The 21,731-nt window shown below is 44.3% G+C and overlaps 1 protein-coding gene across 1 annotated transcript in view; it reads left to right on the forward strand.

Annotated features, from left to right (window-relative positions):
• Window positions 1-3,237: 3,237 nt before the first annotated feature.
• ADGRV1 (adhesion G protein-coupled receptor V1) overlaps window positions 3,238-21,731 on the forward strand; it is a 753,646-nt gene continuing 735,152 nt past the window's right edge. The window contains exon 1 of the mRNA XM_069745343.1: window positions 3,238-3,313. The gene's annotated coding sequence lies outside the window, so the exon portion shown is untranslated. The remainder of the gene's footprint in view (window positions 3,314-21,731) is intronic.

Consider the following 21,731-nt stretch of genomic DNA (forward strand, 5'->3'; position numbering starts at 1 on the left):
GGGTTATGGTTAGGGTTGACATTAGGGTTGTTTTGGGGTAAGGGTTGTGATTATGGTTAGGGTTAGTGATTAGGATTATGGATGAGGTTGGGATTAGGGTTAGGGGTGTGTTGGGGTTAGGGTTGGAGCTAGAATTGGGGGGTTTCCACTGTTTAGGTACATCAGGGAGTCTCCAAACACGACAGCCAATTTTGCGCTCAAAAAGTCAAATGGTGCTCCCTCCCTTCTGAGCTCTGCCGTGCGCCCAAACAGTGGGTTACCCCCACATATGGGGCATCAGCGTACTCGGGATAAATTGGACAACAACTTCTGGGGTCCAATTTCTCTTGTTACCCTTGTGAAAATAAAAACTTGGGGGCTACAAAATCTTTTTTGTGAAAAAAAAAATATTTTTTATTTTCACGACTCTGCATTCTAAACTTCTGTGAAGCACTTGGGCATTCAAAGTTCTCACCACACATCTAGATAAGTTCCTTGGGGGGTCTAGTTTCCAAAATGGGGTCAATTGTGGGGGGTTACTACAGTTTAGGTACATCAGGGGCTCTGCAATCGCAACATAATGCCCAGAGACCATTCTATCAAAGTCTGCATTCCAAAAAGGCGCTCCTTCCCTTCCGAGCTCTGCCGTGCGCCCAAACAGTGGTTTACCCCCACATATGGCGCATCAGCGTACTCGGGATAAATTGGACAACAACTATTGCAGTCCAATTTCTCCTGTTACCCTTGTGAAAATTAAAACTTGGGGGCTACAATATCTTTTTTGTGGAAAAAAAAAATATTTTTTATTTTCACGACTCTGCATTCTAAACTTCTGTGAAGCACTTGGGCATTCAAAGTTCTCACCACACATCTAGATAAGTTCCTTGGGGGGTCTAGTTTCCAAAATGGGGTCACTTGTGGAGGGTTTCTACTGGTTAGGTACATCAGGGGCTCTGCAAACGCAACATAATACCCGCAGACCATTCTATCAAAGTCTGCATTCCGAAACGGCGCTCCTTCCTTCCGAGCTCTGCCGTGCGCCCAAACAGTGGTTTACCCCCACATATGGGGTACCAGCATACTCAGGAGAAATTGCACAACAGCTTTAGTGGTCTAATTTCTCCTGTTACCTTTGTGAAAATAAAAATTTGTGGGCAAAAAGATCATTTTTGTAGAAAAAATGCAATTTTTTTTTTCACGGCTCTGCATTATAAACTTCTGTGAAGCACATGGGGGTTCAAAGTGCTCGCCACACATCTAGATAAGTTCCTTAAGGGGTCTAGTTTCCAAAATGGTGTCACTTGTGGGGGGTTTCCACTGTTTAGGCACATCAGGGGCTCTCCAAACGCGACATGGCGTCCAATCTCAATTCCAGCCAATTCTACATTGAAAAAGTAAAACGGCACTCCTTCTCTTCCAAGCTCTGCGGTGCGCCCTAACAGTTGTTTACCCCCACATATTGGGTATCAGCGTACTCAGGAGAAATTGCACAACAACTTTTGTGGTCTAATTTCTCCTGTTACCCTTGTGAAAATAAAAATTTGTGGGCAAAAAGATCATTTTTGTGTAAACAAAAGCGATTTTTTATTTTCACGGCTCTACGTTATAAACTTCTGTGAAGCACTTGGGGGTTCAAAGTGCTCACCACACATCTAGATAAGTTCCTTAAGGGGTCTAGTTTCCAAAATGGTGTCACTTGTGGGGAGTTTCCACTGTTTAGGCACATCAGGGGCTCTCTAAACGTGACATGGCATCCGATCTCAATTCCAGCCAATTCTGCATTGAAAAAGTCAAACGGCGCTCCTTCACTTCTAAGTTCTGCGGTGCGCCCTAACAGTGGTTTACCCACACATATGGAGTATTGGCGTATTCAGGAGAAATTGCATAACAAAATTTATGGTTACATTTCTGTTTTTACACTTGTGAAAATAAAAAAAATGGTTCTGAATTAAGATGTTTGCAAAAAAAAGTTAAATGTTCATTTTTTCCTTCCACATTGTTTCAGTTCCTGTGAAGCACGTAAAGGGTTAATAAACTTCTTGAATGTGGTTTTGAGAACCTTGAGGGGTGTAGTTTTTAGAATGGTGTCACACTTCATTATTTTCTATCATATAGACCCCTCAAAATGACTTCAAATGTGATGTGGTCCCTAAAAAAAAAAATGGTGTTGTAAAAATGAGAAATTGCTGGTCAACTTTTAACCCTTATAACTCCCTAACAAAAAAAAATTTTGTTTCCAAAATTGTGCTGATGTAAAGTAGACATGTGGGAAATGTTATTTATTAACTATTTTTCGTGACATATCTCTCTGATTTAAGGGCATAAAAATACAAAGTTTGAAAATTGCAAAATTTTAAAAATTTTCGCCATATTTCCGTTTTTTTTTCATAAATAATCGCAAGTAATATCGAAGAAATGTTACCACTAACATGAAGTACAATGTGTCACGAAAAAACAATCTCAGAATCAGCGGGATCCGTTGAAGCGTTCCAGAGTTATAACCTCATAAAGTGACAGTGGTCAGAATTGCAAAAATTGGCCTGGTCATTAAGTACCAAATTGGCTCTGTCACTAAGGGGTTAAATATTAAGTTAGCTCCTGTTCCCTTATTCGGTTTGTGCTCCACACAGGTCAGTATTTTCTACATCAGCACATGGCTGGAGCAGTATGTGAACCCCTTTAAGCCATTGAATGACAGTATAAACGTCTTTGATATCTTGTGCAGAGGGCATCACTACCTGTTCTCTATGTGGCAGTGATAGGGAGTCAGGAAGGGTCCTGTTTCCAGAGGTCATATGGTATCCACAACCATTTTTCTTGCTCAGGGTTTATTCTCCACCTCAGCCTGCCTTTAGGTTTTGATATTTGCCTCAACACATCCCAATTAGGGAAGGTGATTCTTAAATAGCTGAAAATCTTCACGTGGTCTAAGCTTAAAACTAATTGAGTCTGAGATGTAATGATAAACCTGTGTGTGTCATCGTGTCCATTCCTGCGCACTATAGATATAGGATTGTGTTACTGCACCTCTCCCACCTGCCATATGTCAGACTTGTATATGTTTGGAGATGTGGCATAGCTGTATTCTGTGTGATAACCTGCGACTAAATGACCTGTGTCCATGATCTCAGTGCCCAGGGCAGGAGGGCAGTGATAGTTTTCAGTGATGATGTCTGGATTAGTAGCAGACAGTACAGCTCCTCCCTCCTCCATCTTCTCTGAGTAAGACACTGATAATGTGATACACTCAAGAAGCTCAACACAGCAAGACCTGTCACCCTGACCCATCTCATCGCCCTCCTACACTGCCTATGATATCAGCCCCATGGTTCAGGTAAGTGGCATGATCCATCTCAGCAACTTCTACATGTAGACGTGAGGATCCGCTTCAAGAAGGATTACTACTGTGCAAACACTAATTCCTGATCACCCCTATCTTCAGTGCCTAGGAAATCCCTAATTCCAGGGAAGAGAAGGGAAGGATAGCACTATAACAGTATTGCCATGTGCTGCCAGTTATTCATCTTCTGCAGGGTCCACTTCATTCATCAAGGTCTAGGACATATTCCATGTAGTCATCACAACATAAAACAAATGATAATAAAACTACTGCAATCTAGTGTGACTGTAATGTTTGCTAAGTGCACAGTGGGATCTGTGATATATTGTTTGTTTTTGCAAAACTGTATTCATGAAAGTAATTATTGTTATTATTATTATTATTATTATTAGATTTAGACCTTTTGGGATCTGCTATATCTCGTCTCATTGCCTTATTACACTGACAGTCATGTTTGGTGATAACCAGAAATGTTGCAGTTTGCAGACTACATCCCGACATGTGCGCCTTCTGCTATGAGTGTTTTCCTGTATATCCGAGTCGAACATGTATCTGACAGTAAGAAAGCTCCTGAGCAGTTCATCTGAGCCCATACCAGGATTGTGTTACCATATTCCAGCTTTGCATTGTTGTGCGGGTTGCATTCTTTTACAATGAGCCGCAGTCAGGTGTCAATATTAAATAATTTAGTTTTCAGTTTTATCTAAGACAACAGGAGCTTTTCAGCACAGCAAGTGGTTGAGTGCTGGAGTGATGTAAAAAAATGCGGACATTTTTACATGTTATTTTGGGTTGCTTTTAGCTTTATTGGTGATTGGTTAATTAATGTGTGTTAGTGCAGATATTTTTTTTGCTATTATTTTTGCAGGAAAAAACTATGAGAGATAAAAAGGCACCATGGCTGAAAAACATCATACAGTGCCTTGCGAAAGTATTCGGCCCCCGGGAACTTTTCAACCTTTTCCCACATATCATGCTTCAAACATAAAGATACCAAATGTAAATTTTTCGTGAAGAATCAACAACAAGTGGAACACAATTGTGAAGTTGAATGAAATGTATTGGTATTTTAAATTTTTGTGGAAATTCAAAAACTGAAAAGTGGGTCGTGCAATATTATTCGGCCCCTTTACTTTCAGTGCAGTAAATTCACTCCAGAAGTTCATTGTGGATCTCTGAATGATCCAATGTTGTCCTAAATGCCTAATGATGATAAATATAATCCACCTGTGTGTAATCAAGTCTCCGTATAAATGCACCTGCTCTGTGATAGTCTCAGGGTTCTGTTTGAAGCACAGAGAGCATCATGAAGACCAAGGAACACAACAGGCAGGTCCATGATACTGTTGTGGAGAAGTTTAACCCCTTAGCGACCGCCAATACGCCTTTTAACGGCGGCCGCTAAGGGTACTTAAACCACAGCGCCGTTAATTAACGGCGCTGTGGAAAAAGTCCATAGCGCCCCCCAGAGGCCGATTTTCTCCGGGGTCTCGGCTGCCGAGGGTAGCCGAGACCCCAGAGAACATGATTCGGGGGGTTTTTAACCCACCCCGCATTTGCGATCGCCGGTAATTAACCGTTTACCGGCGATCGCAAAAAGAAAAAAAAAAAAAAGCGATCTCTTTTTAATTTCTCTGTCCTCCGATGTGATCGCACATCGGAGGACAGAGAAAAGGGGTCCCAGGTGGCCCCCCAATACTCACCTAGCTCCCCCGATGCTCCTCGTGTCTCCCGGTGGGCGCCGCCATCTTCAAAATGGCGGGCGCATGCGCAGTGCGCCCGCCGGCCGGCCCCGGGAGAATCTTTGGGGTCTCGGCTGCCGGGGGTAGCCGAGACCCCAAAGAGCATGATCGGGGTCGGTATTACCGACCCCTGTTTTGCGATCGCCAGTAATTAACTGTTTACCGGCGACCGCAAAAAAAAAAAAAGTAAAGTGTAATTCTCTGTCCTCTGATGTGATCGCACATCAGAGGACAGAGAAATAGGGGGATTCGGGGACCCTAGCGTACTCACCTAGGTCCCTGGATCCTCTTGCTGCTCCTCCTGGCCGCCGGCAGCAGAACATGGCGGACGCATGCCCAGTGCGCCCGCCATCTGTCTCCATCTGCCGGCCGGCAGGAGAACAGCAGTTGGGGCTAAAATTAGGGGTAGGGTTAGGGTTAGGGCTAGGGGTAGGGTTAGGGGTAGGGTTAGGGTTAGGGGTAGGGTTAGGGTTAGGGCTAGGGGTAGGGTTAGGGTTAAGGTTAGTGGTAGGGTTAGGGGTAGGGTTAGGGGTAGGGTTAGGGTTAGGGGTAGGGTTAGGGGTAGGGTTAGGGGTAGGGTTAGGGTTAGGGGTAGGGTTAGGGGTAGGGTTAGGGCTAGGGTTAGGGCTAGGGTTGGGGCTAAATTTAGGGTTAGGGTTGGGGCTAAATTTAGGGTTAGGGTTGGGGCTAAACTTAGGGTTAGGCTTCTTTCACACTTACGTCGGTACGGGGCCGTCGCAATGCGTCGGCCCGACATACCGACGCACGTTGTGAAAATTGTGCACAACGTGGGCAGCAGCTGTAGTTTTTCAACACATCCGCTGCTCAATCTATGTCCTGGGGAGGAGGGGGCGGAGTTACGCATGCGCGGTCAGAAATGGCGGATGCGACGTACAAAAAAACGTTTCATTGAACGTTTTTTTGTGCCGACGCTCCGCCAAAACACAACTGATCCAGTGCACGACGGACGCGACGTGTGGCCATCCGTCACGATCCGTCAGCAATACAAGTCTATGGGCAAAAAACGCATCCTGCGGGCACATTTGCAGGATCCGTTTCTTGTCCAAAACGACGGATTGCGACGGAATGCCAAACGACGCAAGTGTGAAAGTAGCCCTAGGGCTAGGGTTAGGGTTGGGGCTAAAGTTAGGGCTAGGGTTGGGGCTAAAGTTAGGGTTAGAGTTGGGATTAGGGTTAGGGTTTGGATTAGGGTTGGTATTAGGGTTAGGGTTGGCATTAGGGTTACGCTTGGGATTAGGGTTAGGTTTGGGATTAGGGTTAAGGTTAGGGTTGTGATTAGGGGTGTATTGGGATTAGGGTTAGGTTTGAGGTTAGGGTTGAGATTAGGATTAGGGGTGTGTTGGATTTAGGGTTTTGATTAGGGTTATGGTTAGGGTTGACATTAGGGTTGTTTTGGGGTAAGGGTTGTGATTATGGTTAGGGTTAGTGATTAGGATTATGGATGAGGTTGGGATTAGGGTTAGGGGTGTGTAGGGGTTAGGGTTGGAGCTAGAATTGGGGGGTTTCCACTTCCACATCAGGGGGTCTCCAAACACGACAGCCAATTTTGCGCTCAAAAAGTCAAATGGTGCTCCCTCCCTTCTGAGCTCTGCCGTGCGCCCAAACAGTGGGTTACCCCCACATATGGGGCATCAGCGTACTCGGGATAAATTGGACAACAACTTCTGGGGTCCAATTTCTCTTGTTACCCTTGTGAAAATAAAAACTTGGGGGCTACAAAATCTTTTTTGTGAAAAAAAAAAATATTTTTTATTTTCACGACTCTGCATTCTAAACTTCTGTGAAGCACTTGGGCATTCAAAGTTCTCACCACACATCTAGATAAGTTCCTTGGGGGGTCTAGTTTCCAAAATGGGGTCACTTGTGGGGGGTTACTACAGTTTAGGTACATCAGGGGCTCTGCAATCGCAACATAATGCCCACAGACCATTCTATCAAAGTCTGCATTCCAAAAAGGCGCTCCTTCCCTTCCGAGCTCTGCCGTGCGCCCAAACAGTGGTTTACCCCCACATATGGTGCATCAGCGTACTCGGGATAAATTGGACAACAACTATTGCAGTCCAATTTCTCCTGTTACCCTTGTGAAAATAAAAACTTGGGGGCTACAATATCTTTTTTGTGGAAAAAAAAAATATTTTTTATTTTCACGACTCTGCATTCTAAACTTCTGTGAAGCACTTGGGCATTCAAAGTTCTCACCACACATCTAGATAAGTTCCTTGGGGGGTCTAGTTTCCAAAATGGGGTCACTTGTGGGGGGTTACTACAGTTTAGGTACATCAGGGGCTCTGCAATCGCAACATAATGCCCACAGACCATTCTATCAAAGTCTGCATTCCAAAAAGGCGCTCCTTCCCTTCCGAGCTCTGCCGTGCGCCCAAACAGTGGTTTACCCCCACATATGGCGCATCAGCGTACTTGGGATAAATTGGACAACAACTATTGCAGTCCAATTTCTCCTGTTACCCTTGTGAAAATAAAAACTTGGGGGCTACAATATCTTTTTTGTGGAAAAAAAAATATTTTTTATTTTCACGACTCTGCATTCTAAACTTCTGTGAAGCACTTGGGCATTCAAAGTTCTCACCACACATCTAGATAAGTTCCTTGGGGGGTCTAGTTTCCAAAATGGGGTCACTTGTGGAGGGTTTCTACTGGTTAGGTACATCAGGGGCTCTGCAAACGCAACATAATACCCGCAGACCATTCTATCAAAGTCTGCATTCCAAAACGGCGCTCCTTCCTTCCGAGCTCTGCCGTGCGCCCAAACAGTGGTTTACCCCCACATATGGGGTACCAGCATACTCAGGACAAATTGGACAACAACTTTTGGGGTCCAATTTCTCTTGTTACCCTTGTGAAAATAAAAATTTGGTGGCTAAAAAATCTTTTTTGTGGAAAAAAAAAAATTTTTTTATTTTCACGGCTCTGCATTATAAACTTCTGTGAAGCACTTGGGCATTCAAGGTTCTCACCACACATCTAGATAAGTTCCATGGGGGGTCTAGTTTCCAAAATGGGGTCACTTGTGGGGGATTTCTACTGTTTAGGCACATCAGGGGCTCTCCAAACGCGACATGGCGTCCGATCTCAATTCCAGCCAATTCTACATTGAAAAAGTAAAACGGCACTCCTTCTCTTCCAAGCTCTGCGGTGCGCCCTAACAGTTGTTTACCCCCACATATTGGGTATCAGCGTACTCAGGAGAAATTGCACAACAACTTTTGTGGTCTAATTTCTCCTGTTACCCTTGTGAAAATAAAAATTTGTGGGCAAAAAGATCATTTTTGTAGAAAAAATGCGATTTTTTTTTTTTCACGGCTCTACGTTATAAACTTCTGTGAAGCACATGGGGGTTCAAAGTGCGCGCCACACATCTAGATAAGTTCCTTAAGGGGTCTAGTTTCCAAAATGGTGTCACTTGTGGGGGGTTTCCACTGTTTAGGCACATCAGGGGCTCTCCAAACGCGACATGGCGTCCAATCTCATTTCCAGCCAATTCAACATTGAAAAAGTAAAACGGCGCTCCTTCACTTCCAAGCTCTGCGGTGCGCCCAAACAGTGGTTTACCCTCACATATGGGGTATCGACGTATTCAGGAGAAATTGCACCACAACTTTTGTGGTCTAATTTCTCCTGTTACCCTTGTGAAAATAAGAATTTGTGGGCGAAAAGATCATTTTTGTGTAAACAAAAGCGATTTTTTATTTTCACGGCTCTACGTTATAAACTTCTGTGAAGCACTTGGGGGTTCAAAGTGCTCACCACACATCTAGATAAGTTCCTTAAGGGGTCTAGTTTCCAAAATGGTGTCACTTGTGGGGAGTTTCCACTGTTTAGGCACATCAGGGGCTCTCTAAATGTGACATGGTGTCCGATCTCAATTCCAGCCAATTCTGCATTGAAAAAGTCAAACGGCGCTCCTTCACTTCTAAGTTCTGCGGTGCGCCCTAACAGTGGTTTACCCCCACATATGGGGTATTGGCGTATTCAGGAGAAATTGCATAACAAAATTTATGGTTACATTTCTGTTTTTACACTTGTGAAAATAAAAAAAATGGTTCTGAATTAAGATGTTTGCAAAAAAAAGTTAAATGTTCATTTTTTCCTTCCACATTGTTTCAGTTCCTGTGAAGCACGTAAAGGGTTAATAAACTTCTTGAATGTGGTTTTGAGAACCTTGAGGGATGTAGTTTTTAGAATGGTGTCACACTTCATTATTTTCTATCATATAGACCCCTCAAAATGACTTCAAATGTGATGTGGTCCCTAAAAAAAAATGGTGTTGTAAAAATGAGAAATTGCTGGTCAACTTTTAACCCTTATAACTCCCTAACAAAAAAAAATGTTGTTTCCAAAATTGTGCTGATGTAAAGTAGACATGTGGGAAATGTTATTTATTAACTATTTTTCATGACATATCTCTCTGATTTAAGGGCATAAAAATACAAAGTTTGAAAATTGCAAAATTTTAAAAATTTTCGCCATATTTCCGTTTTTTTCATAAATAATCGCAAGTAATATCGAAGAAATGTTACCACTAACATGAAGTACAATATGTCACGAAAAAACAATCTCAGAATCAGCGGGATCCGTTGAAGCGTTCCAGAGTTATAACCTCATAAAGTGACAGTGGTCAGAATTGCAAAAATTGGCCTGGTCATTAAGTACCAAATTGGCTCTGTCACTAAGGGGTTAAAGCTGGATTTGGATACAAAATGATTTCCAAAACTTTAAACAACCCAAGGAGCACTGTGCAAGCGATCATATTGAAATGGAAGGAGTATCATACCACTACAAATCTATGAAGACCCGGCCGTCCCTCTAAACTTTCATCTCAAACAAGGAGAAGACTGATCAGAGATGCAGCCAAGAGGTCCATGATCACTCTCGATGAACTGCAGAGATCTACAGCTGAGGTGGTACAGTCTGTCCATAGGACAACAATCAGTCATACACTGCACAAATCTGGCCTTTATGGAAGAGTGGCAAGAAGAAAGCCATTTCTCAAAGATATCCATAAAAAGTGTTGTTTAAAGTTTGCAACAAGCCACCTGGGACAAACACCAAACATGTGGAAGAAGGTGCTCTGGTCAGATGAAACCAAAATCGAACTTTTTGGCAACAATGCCGAACGATATGTTTGGCATAAAGGCAACACAGCTCATCACCCTGAACACACCATCCCCACTGTCAAACATGGTGGTGGCAGCATCATTGCTTGGGCCTGCTTTTCTTCAGCAGGGACAGGGAAGATGGTTAAAATTGATGGGAAGATGGATGGAGCCAAATACAGGACCATTCTTGAAGAAAACCTGTTGGAGTCTGCAAAAGACCTGAGACTGGGACAGAGATTTGTCTTCCAACAAGACAATGATCCCAAACATAAAGCAAAATCTACAATGGAATGGTTCACAAATAAACATATCCGGGTGTTAGAATGGCCAAGTCAAAGTCTAGACCTCAATCCAATTGAGAATCTGTGGAAAGATCTGAAAACTGCTGTTCACAAATGATCTCCATCAAACCTAACTGAGCTCAAGCTGTTTGCCAAGGAAGAATGGACAAGAATTTCAGTATCTCGATGTACAAAACTGATAGAGACATACTCCAAGCGACTTGTAGCTGTAATCGCAGAAAAAGGTGGCTCAACAATGTATTAAGTTAAATGGTCCGAATAATATTGCACGCCCCACTTTTCAGTTTTTAAATTTCCACAAAAATTTAAAATAACCAATAAATTTTGTTCAACTTCACAATTGTTTTCCACTTGTTGATAATTCTTCACCAAAAATTTACATTTGGTATCTTTATGTTTGAAGCATGATATGTGGGAAAAGGTTGAAAATCATGAGTCTCTTTCGTCAGAGCTTTAAAGGAACTATGTCAACACAGAATGACTGTTCAAACCAAGTATAAACATTCCGTGCGTTTCAGCATGGCCAATCTTCCCACCTGCTTGGTTTCCACCCTTCTCCAGCTCTATGAAGCCAGAGATGTCAATCAAAGAAAAAAAAGGGGTGGAGATAGAGGGAAAACAGGCAAGTGGGATTGTGTATATAAATGATTGACCGCCACGAAGCATAGAGCAGCGGGACTTAGTTTGAACAGTCATCCTGTCCCTTTAACTGGCCCTTTTTGTTATTGTAGCAGAGTGGTTATGAGTATGGGGACCAAGCAAAATATATGTGTCTGCCAAATATTCTGCATCACTTTACCAATATTGCCCCCCGTGGGGTTCACAATCTATACTCACTATTAGTATGTAATTGTGGTGCGAGAGTACAACCACACAAACACATGGAGAACTTGCAAGCTCCTCGCAGATGTTGTCATTGCTGATAATTGAACCCAGGAACCCTGAGCTGCCAGGTAGCAGGGTTCCTGGGTTCAATTATCAGCAATGACAACATCTGCAAGGAGTTTGCAGGTTCTCCATGTGTTTGTGTGGTTGTCCTCTCGCACCACAATCACATACTAATAGGGATGCAAAGAGTCAATGTAGGTCATCAGCCGCACTCACAAATTTGTTTCAAATGATGCTTATTTTTATTTCAAGATTCATTCACCACAGTGCTGGATATAATGACAAATAACAATAGGTAAAGCAATAGGTTACGTTTTGACCCAGCCAGGATCTTTTTCAAACATCGCTAAGTCCACAAAGCCAGCTAAATGAGGTACAACGCGCTCTTAGCGCTGCCAGCAGTCGTGTAGCCAGATAGAACAGGCAGGTAGTTAGTAACCAATTACCTGCCTATTAGTTTTTAGGCCTATAGTAAAAAAAATCCTGATTAAACCCTTTTAGTGAATACATGAAGTCCACTGTTGCTCTGTGCGCAAAAAAAGTCAAGTATTTAAGTAACATTTTTTTCTCAAGGTGTAATTCATCCAGCCATAGTTAGGCAACCTAATTTTGGATGGTCCCTAATATAAATTAAATTTTCTGGATGAAGAACAAATGATTTTACTTAGTCACGTCTGAACTCGGACTGTAGTCAGAAGTAACTTGATGTTGCTATAAAAAGTGATTGTTGATTCCTGATTTTAGTAGCGAAGGATTTCTTTGGTGAGTTGTTGTGGGCACATTTTTTATATCTGTTTATATATAAAGACCAAAAAAAAAATAGAGTAATCAGAACCGGGAATAATTAAACCCAGTAAGTGGTAAAAGTTTCATTGTTGGGAAACCTTTCATGCTCTTACAGTACACTTTTCCATTTTTCTGGACCTGTGTTGCTGCTGGGAGAGCTTTTCTTTAATAAAAGCAATCTTGGCATCTTTGCTTTTTGAAGTAGCTGGAGGAGCAGGGCTTTTATGTGACAACTCTCTTGCATTGTCAATACATGGCTTAGTGGATTGCTGCTCCAGCATGTAGGACTAAAGTGGGCAAATTAGAAAGGTTTCCCTTTGGTCATGGCAACTTGAGTTAGTCCTGATGAATAGGAAGCATAGACTGGGGATAAATACTGAGCTGTGTTGTGTCTGATCATTCAGAATAATCCAGGTGGGGGCATTGTTATACCTTCTTGCTGTGCGCATTCTATTCAGAATTAGCCAGGAGGAACGCAAATTGGCTGAAATACCGCAGATTCTAAAAAAAATAATTGGCTGAATTAGATGTATAGGGACAAAGGAGGAAGACATCTTGCTGTGCCAGTGTAATAAAACTATACAAGAACGGGAACTACAGTTTGTTACTAAATTGGTTCGCAAATGTTTTGTGGGAAATATGAATCTGTTTTTTGAGAAGAACATTTACTTACTTATGTAGGACAAGGCCCAAGGTTAGACATATCCTTGGAGGCTGAATGCAAAGTGACTAATAATTGTCTCTGGCATAGTTTGTTTTTCTACATTTCTATGTTAGTAGATTTTGCTATGTGATAAAAATTCTGATTGTGGCCATTCTTGATGCTTAGCTGCCCACATAATTTAGACAGTTATATTTTTTTTAGCTAATCCCAAACCTACATGATTGACTTGATAGATCATGTTTATTAAGGTTAGGAGAGGGCAACAAGTCATTGCCAGACTCCTCTGACTGTAGCTTACCGCCTGTGGGGATAGACAGGGTTCACAATCCAATAATCTTGCTTCTGATATCGTCATAAAGGAACAATCGACAATCGGGAGGCTCTTAAGACCCCCATTCCCAATAGATAGCTATTGCTCGAATGATGCTTCAGCCAGTCATTTGCCCAATAGCTATCTCTCCCAAGTCTCTCATACACAGGAACAGTCAGCTCGGCCTAGCCCTACTGTGTTCTTAGCTGACTCCTCTAATGGTGACTTATCTCCCATAAAACAAAAGCAACGGCTGTAAAAAATCTGACATGCCGGATCCTTCTCTCCCGTAACATGGCATGTCGGGGGACAGTTGGGAGGCTTGCATACACTTTAGACTGTCAGGTGATGCCTCTGATATCAGCGGGTTGGGCAACATTATTCTAGAGGTCGCCCAAAGCTGCTGATTTCAACTAGATCAGCTGACAACTTCTTATGTGTTATGGCGGCCTTAACACACATAAGATTTTCATCTGATCTAATAATAATAATAATCTTTATTTTTATATAGCGCTAACATATTCCGCAGCGCTTTACAGTTTTGCACACCTTATCATCACTGTCCCTGATGGGGCTCACAATCTAGAATCCCTATCAGTATGTCTTTGGAATGTGGGAGGAAACCGGAGAACCCGGAGGAAACCCACGCAAAACCAGAGAGAACATACAAACTCTTTGCAGATGTTGTCCTGGGTGGGATTAGAACCCAGGACCCCAGTGCTGCAAGGCTGCTGTGCTAACCACTGCGCCACCGTGCTGATCTAGTTGATATTATCAGATTTGGCTAACTTCTCAAGTCTATGGATTGCTGTAGAATAGGGGTTACAGAAATGCTGCCAGTTAGAAGTCATTTACACTTGCAAATTGTGATTGTTTGTTGTTTCAGGAATCGACTGTAAGCAGCAAAAGCAAAAATGGATTATGGAAAGATTTGTATGTCTTTCATGTCTTGGATTCAAATACTTGTGCCGCATACTAGACACCATGTCATGTGTACGAGATGCCAAAATGATGATAAAAACAGACTCATGCACCCAAAGTTAATAAAAAAAATTGATCCAGCACACTGGTTAAGAAACAATACTTCTTTTCTAGTAGCCATTTTACCACCCAAAAACAAAAGCAGATGTTTAAATGGGGTCTAAGTTATATTCTTACAAAAATAAATACCAACCCAAGGAAAATGAAGTTAATCTAGATGCTTCATAGAACAATAAATAAAAATCACTTTTAGGAGATGATAAACCAGTTTCTGGACAAAAAATATTTTCGACATTACATAATATTTTAGAATCTTAGTTTTTAATATATTGTCTTACAGGTACTTCTTAAAAAATTAGAATGTCATCAAAAAGTTAATTTATTTCAGATCTTCAATACAAAAAAGTGAAACTCATATATTATATAGAGTCATTACAAACAGAGCCAATGAAGACCCAAAAGTCATTATCTCAGTAAAATAGAATAATTATGAAAAAATACCTACAAAGGCTTCCTAAGCATTTAAAAAGGTCCTTTAGTCTGTTTCAGTAGACTCCACAATCATGGGAAAGACTGCTGACTTGAGAAATGCCCAGAAGGCAGTCATTGACACACTACACAAGGAGGGTAAGGCCCCTTTCACACATCAGTTTTTTGCCATCAGTCGCAATCCGTCGAATTTTGAAAAAAACTGATCCAATGACTGATGCACTAGTCGGATCCGTCCAAAAAACAGATCCGTTGAGCCAACGGATTGTGACTGACAGCAAAAAACTGATGTGTGAAAGGGGCCTAAGCCACAAAATGTCATGGCAAAAGAAGCTGGCTGATGATTATGGCTTAGAGCCAATGAAAACCCAAAAGTCATTATCGAGGAAGACAGCTGACTTGACTGATGTCCAGAAGGCAGTCAGTGACACACTCCACAAGGAGGGTAAGCCACAAAAGGTCATTGTTAAAGAAGCTGGCTGTTCACAGAGTGCTGTATCCAAACGTGTTAATGGAAACTTCAGTGGAAGGAAAAAGTGTGGTAGATAGAGGTGCACAAGTAACCGGGATAACCTTGGCCTTGAAAGGATTGTTAAGAAAGGGTCATTCAAAAATTTGGGGGAGATTAACAAGGAGTGGACTGCTGCTGGAGTCATTGCTTCAAGAGCTGCTACACACAAACATATCCGGGACATGGGCTACAAGTGTCACATTTCTTATGTCAAGCCACTCATGACCAATAGACAATGCCGGAAGCGTCTTATCTGGGCCAATGAGAAAAAGAACTGGACTGTTGCTCAGTGATCCAAGATTTTGTTTTCAGATGAAACTGAATTTTACATTTCATTTGGAAATCAAGGTTCCAGAGTCTGGAGGAAGAGTGGAGAGGCCACAATCCAAGCTGTTTGAGGTCTAGTGTAAAGTTTCCACAATAAGTGATGGTTTGGGGAGCCATGTCATCTGCTGGTGTAGGTCCACTGTGTTTTATCAAGACCAAAGTCAGCGCAGCTGTCTACCAGGAAATTTTAGAGCACCTCATGCTTCCCTCTGCCGACAAGATTTTTGGAGATGGAAATTTCATTCTCCAGCAGGACTTGGCACCTGTCCACACTGCCAAATGTACCAATACCTGGTTTAAAAACAACAGTATCACTGTGCTTAATTGGCCAGCAAACTCGCTTGACCTTAACCCATAGAGAATCAATAGGGTACTGTCAAGAGGAAGATGAGAAACACCAGACCCAACAATGCAGACAAGCTGAAGGCTGCTATCAAAGCAACTTGGGCTTCCATAACACCTCAGCAGTGCCACAGGCTAATCCCCTCCATGCCACACTGCATTGATGCAGTAATTGATGCAAAAGGAGCCGCAACCACGTATTGAGTGCATTTACTGAACATACATTTCAGTAGGCCAACATTTCGGATTCTAAAATCATTTTTCAAGCTAGTGTTATAATGTACTAGCTATTGAACCCGTTCTACGCCCGGGTGGCGAGCATTTATATTGGCATATGGTCTCCATCCTGGTATGTGCTGCTCCCATCCTGCGTCTCCATCCTGCCATGTGCTGCACCCATCCTGCGCCCCCATCCTGTCATGTGTTGCACCCATCCTGCACCCCCGTTCTGTCATGTGCTGCCCTATTCTGTCAAGTGCTGCTCCCATCCTGCGCCACCATTCTTTAATTTGCTTCTCCCATCCATATGCCCCGTACAGTGCTCCATAAAGGTTTATGGCCCCCATAAGATGCTCCATAGTATATGCCCCCGTACACTGCTCCATTATGGTTGATGACCCCCATAAGATGCTCCATAGTATATGCCCTGTACACTGCTCCATTATGGTTGATGGCCCCCATAAGATGCTCCATAGTATATGCCCCCGTACACTGCTCCATTATGGTTTATGGCCCTCATAAGATGCTCCATAGTGTATGCCCCCGTACACTGCTCCATTATGGTTTATGGCCCCCATAAGATACTCCATAGTGTATGCCCCCGTACACTGCTCCATTATAGTTTATGGCCCCCATAAGATGCTCCATAGTATATGCCCCCGTACACTGCTCCATTATGGTTGATGGCCCCCATAAGATGCTCCATAGTGTATGCCCCGTACAGTGCTCCATAAAGGTTTATGGCCCCCATAAGATGCTCCATAGTGTATGCCCCCGTACACTGCTCCATTATGGTTTATGGCCCCCATAAGATGCTCCATAGTGTATGCCCCCGTACACTGCTCCATTATGGTTTTTTGGCCCCCATAAGATGCTCCATAGTGTATGCCCCCGTACACTGCTCCATTATGGTTGATGGCCCCCATAAGATGCTCCATAGTATATGCCCCTGTACACTGCTCCATTATGGTTTATGGCCCCCATAAGATGCTCCATAGTGTATGCCCCCGTACACTGCTCCATTATAGTTTATGGCCCCCATAAGATGCTCCATAGTATATGCCCCCATACACTGCTTTATTATGGTTGATGGCCCCCATAAGATGCTCCATAGTGTATGCCCCGTACAGTGCTCCATAAAGGTTTATGGCCCCCATAAGATGCTCCATAGTGTATGCCCCCGTACACTGCTCCATTATGGTTTATGGCCCCCATAAGATGCTCCATAGTGTTTGCCCCCGTACACTGCTCCATTATGGTTTATGGCCCCCATAAGATGTTGCATAGTGTATGCCCCCGTACACTGCTCCATTATGGTTTATGGCCCCCATAAGATACTCCATAGTGTATGCCCCCGTACACTGCTCCATTATAGTTTATGGCCCCCATAAGATGCTCCATAGTATATGTCCCCGTACACTGCTCCATTATGGTTGATGGCCCCCATAAGATGCTCCATAGTGTATGCCCCGTACAGTGCTCCATAAAGGTTTATGGCCCCCATAAGATGCTCCATAGTGTATGCCCCCGTACACTGCTCCATTATGGTTTATGGCCCCCATAAGATGCTCCATAGTGTATGCCCCCATACACTGCTCCATTATGGTTTATGGCCCCCATAAGATGTTCCATAGTGTATGCCCCCGTACACTGCTCCATTATGGTTTATGGCCCCCATAAGATACTCCATAGTGTATGCCCCCGTACACTGCTCCATTATAGTTTATGGCCCCCATAAGATGCTCCATAGTATATGCCCCCTTACACTGCTCCATTATGGTTGATGGCCCCCATAAGATGCTCCATAGTGTATGCCCCGTACAGTGCTCCATAAAGGTTTATGGCCCCCATAAGATGCTCTATAGTGTATGCCCCCGTACACTGCTCCATTATGGTTTATGGCCCCCATAAGATGCTCCATAGTGTATGCCCCCGTACACTGCTCCATTATGGTTTATGGCCCCCATAAGATGCTCCATAGTGTATGCCCCCGTACACTGCTCCATTATGGTTGATGGCCCCCATAAGATGCTCCATAGTGTATGCCCCCGTACACTGCTCCATTATGGTTTATGGCCCCCATAAGATGCTCCATAGTGTATGCCCCCGTACACTGCTCCATTATGGTTTATGGCCCCCATAAGATGCTCCATAGTGTATGCCCCCGTACACTGCTCCATTATGGTTTATGGCCCCCATAAGATGCTCCATAGTGTATGCCCCTGTACACTGCTCCATTATAGTTTATGGCCCCCATAAGATGCTCCATAGTATATGCCCCCATACACTGCTTTATTATGGTTGATGGCCCCTATAAGATGCTCCATAGTGTATGCCCCGTACAGTGCTCCATAAAGGTTTATGGCCCCCATAAGATGCTCCATAGTGTTTGCCCCCGTACACTGCTCCATTATGGTCTATGGCCCCCATAAGATGCTCCATAGTGTATGACCCCGTACACTGCTCCATAAAGGTTGATGGCCCCCATAAGATGCTCCATAGTATATGCCCCCGTACACTGTTCCATTATGGTTTATGGCCCCCATAAGATGCTCCATAGTGTATGCCCCCGTACACTGCTCCATTATGGTTTATGGCCCCCATAAGATGCTCCATAGTGTATGCCCCCGTACACTGCTCCATTATGGTTTATGGCCCCCATAAGATGCTCCTTAGTATATGCCCCTGTAGCATAGCGACTGCTCATGTGAATGATGGATGGTATGTATCGCAGAGGTGGATGGTCCTGTGATGGAAGCCTGGGTATGTTTTGCTCAAGCAGATCTACTGCTTAGGGGTTTGTTTACATTGGGAAGGCTTCCAGGTGATTGGAGAGATGGGTGGGTTCAGTCACCTACAAACCTAGCCAAAGAGACGTGTCTGAACACGTAAGATGGTTTTGTGTGTAAGGACCTGTGGTGATGTCACGCTCACCTGACTAGCCATGTGACAGGTACTTGGGTGTGGTTACACCTATGTAAAAGAGGTGTGTGTGTAGCACATGATGAGAGAGATTGAGTGAGTGTCTGTCAGGGTGGACACACTTCCGTGTGTCCTGGCAGGACACTGCAGAATGGCCTGTGTGTTGGACGGTTCCAATTGGGGACGTCCTGGAAGCACACAGAGACCATTCCAGGCTGGAGAGCCTGCATGCTGGACATAGCACGGACGGTTGGTGTTGGAGACTCCTGGGAGTGGAGTCGTCCTGGAAGCACCTGGAGACCGTAGACCTGGACGGTCGGTGTTGGAGGCTCCTGTGAGTGGAGTTGTCCTGGAAGCACCTGGAGACTGTAGACCTGGACGGTCTGTGTTGAGGACCTGGGACTGACCTGAAGTCAGTGTAAGAAGTGGAACTTCTGAGAGGTAACCCCGGACAACAGGATTGTAATATACAGCAGAGAAGCCTATCTGCTACGTGAACTGTCCAATGTTTCATGGCTGTAATGAAAAAGACTGTACCCTGTCTGGTTTATGCGGAGTTTAAATAAACCATATGGACTAATATGTGTGAGATATCGTGCCTGAAGTGTTTATCCTGCTGCCAAGCGAGTATCCCCAAGACCCGTAGCGGGTGAAACGCTACAATTGGTGTTTCGAATGCGGGCAGAGATCCAAGGAGCACATGTTGCAGCGATGGCTGGTCTGAGCCAGAAGAGTGGACGGTCTTGAAAACCGTGAGTAAATACTGACCGGGGTCAGTGAGAACTGTTATTGGTGGGATACCTTCGAGGAGAAGAGGTATCCGAGAAACCTGTGCGGCACCGACAGGTAACGGGAAGGAACCGTGTTGTACTGACCGGGGTCAGAGTGAGAAAACTGTTGTGTCTGGGCACCTCTGAGGCCGAGGGGTGTCCAGGAACCCGTGAAGTTGCCAACGGGTGACGGTCTGAAAACCGTGTATTATGCTGATCGGGATCAGTGAGAAACTGTTTTTGGGCTATGTTAAAGCCGGGTGTGTAACAGACCGTAGTCTGTGTTAATCTGACCAGGGTCAGTGAGAGACTGTGTTTTGTTTTTTATATAAGCACGTGTGCAAGTGCTTGCTGTGGACCGGCGAGTCCATGTATTTCTATTTTTCCTTCTGTGATCGACTTGCTGTGGCTCGGCGGGGCCATGAAGACTGAAGGCGTCTGGCGGTAACTCGGCGGGGTTACGAAGTTTTGCTGTGGATCGGCGGGTCCACGAAGTCCACGGTGCAGAGCCTTGTGAAGTGCAGTTGCAGCAAAGGAAAAAAAAAAAAGACATTGCTGGTTTAGAGTGTGCAGACTCTTAAAGGGCCAGCGTCACATTGGTGTGCTGTGCAAACTGGGGCCTGAGAGTACTGTGGGAAGTCCACAGGGTGTACCCCAGAGTGGGGTGGTGTCCCTAAAAAGTGGGTGGAGTCCCGAAAACGGAGCGGTGCCCAAATAATTATGGTTGGCCAAAAAGGGGCTGCGTCTCAAAAGGGGGTAGTTGCCCAAAAGGGGGTGGAGTCCCTAAAAGGGGCGGTGGCCCTAAAGGAGAAAATGGTCCACAAGGGGGCGGTAACCCAAAAGGGGGTGGAGTCCAAAAAGGGGCGGTAACCCGAATAGGGATGGCAGAAAAAAGAGGCGGTGGTGAATGCATCATTGGATAGTAGGCCGGACTGTAAGTTATCCTCAGACTTGTAGGAGGAGGTGGTTCCTCTACAGCTGGAGGGTGGAAGTCTCATTACTGTTGCAGGGGCATACGTTAAGTCAGTAATGGGTCCCAAAATTGACGGGTCAGACATCGGGGTGACCAGTGTGAAGGGTTCGTCTGCCCAACTTACCAACATGATGTCACCAAATGTGTACACCGAAATGACTGTTTGTGGTGTGGTAGATAAACTGTGTGGAGCTGACGCCCAGAAAGAGTGTAACTTGGGAGTTCACCATACTGTGGGGTATGACACAGACTATACGGGTGACTGTGACTCTGAAGAAGTTAGGGAGTACAGTGAAGAGCCCCACCAAAAGGAAAAGTCTTCCCATCGCTGGAGACGTAAAGGGTGCAAAGAAATGGTATCAGTTGCACTTTGTGAAGAAGTGGAGGAGGCCACCAATGGAGTGGGGCCTGAAGTTGACTCAGGGATGAGTGACATAGGTGGAAGACCTTGTAGCAAAAGTGTACTGACTAAAGGTTTGGTGGCACAGACACACTGTGACGTAAGGGCCAAAGCTCAAGGCCTACGTGGTGACCGCTGGGGGCGGGGCAAACCAAACAATGAGATGTTGATGTGTGATGCTCAAAACTGACTGAGACGGTTCTCTCGACTGGTAGGGCAAGGTGACTGTGACGTGTCATTACCAGTAGCAACCACTAGAGCTGAGTACGAGGTTGTGCGGATGGAGGCACTTACACAGGGGAAGGATAGTGCTCCCCAAGGTAAAGTCAGGATGGCAGGGGTAGCCATAATAGAAATTGTGACCTGTGTGAGGGCCGACTGCAGGTTACAGGATGACTGATTGGGTGGTGGTGACTCCCATTCAGATGTTGACGCCAGATGGAAGAGTTAGAGGCAGTGACTCCTCCCTTAGCTCACGGCTTAGTGACCTAAGCGGGAGATCCTGTAGCAGCAGAAATGACAAGGGGTCATCCTTATCAAAGCGTGTGACGGAAATGGTTGACAGACGGTTTGATTGTCAGGGACAAGACAGAGAAGGGTCTCTGGTTGGGTAATAGAAAGTGCCAAAGCCCCACGGCTTTAGGCAGA

The sequence above is a fragment of the Ranitomeya imitator genome, chromosome 1, assembly GCF_032444005.1.
Source record: "Ranitomeya imitator isolate aRanImi1 chromosome 1, aRanImi1.pri, whole genome shotgun sequence".
NCBI classification, from domain to species: domain Eukaryota; kingdom Metazoa; phylum Chordata; class Amphibia; order Anura; family Dendrobatidae; genus Ranitomeya; species Ranitomeya imitator.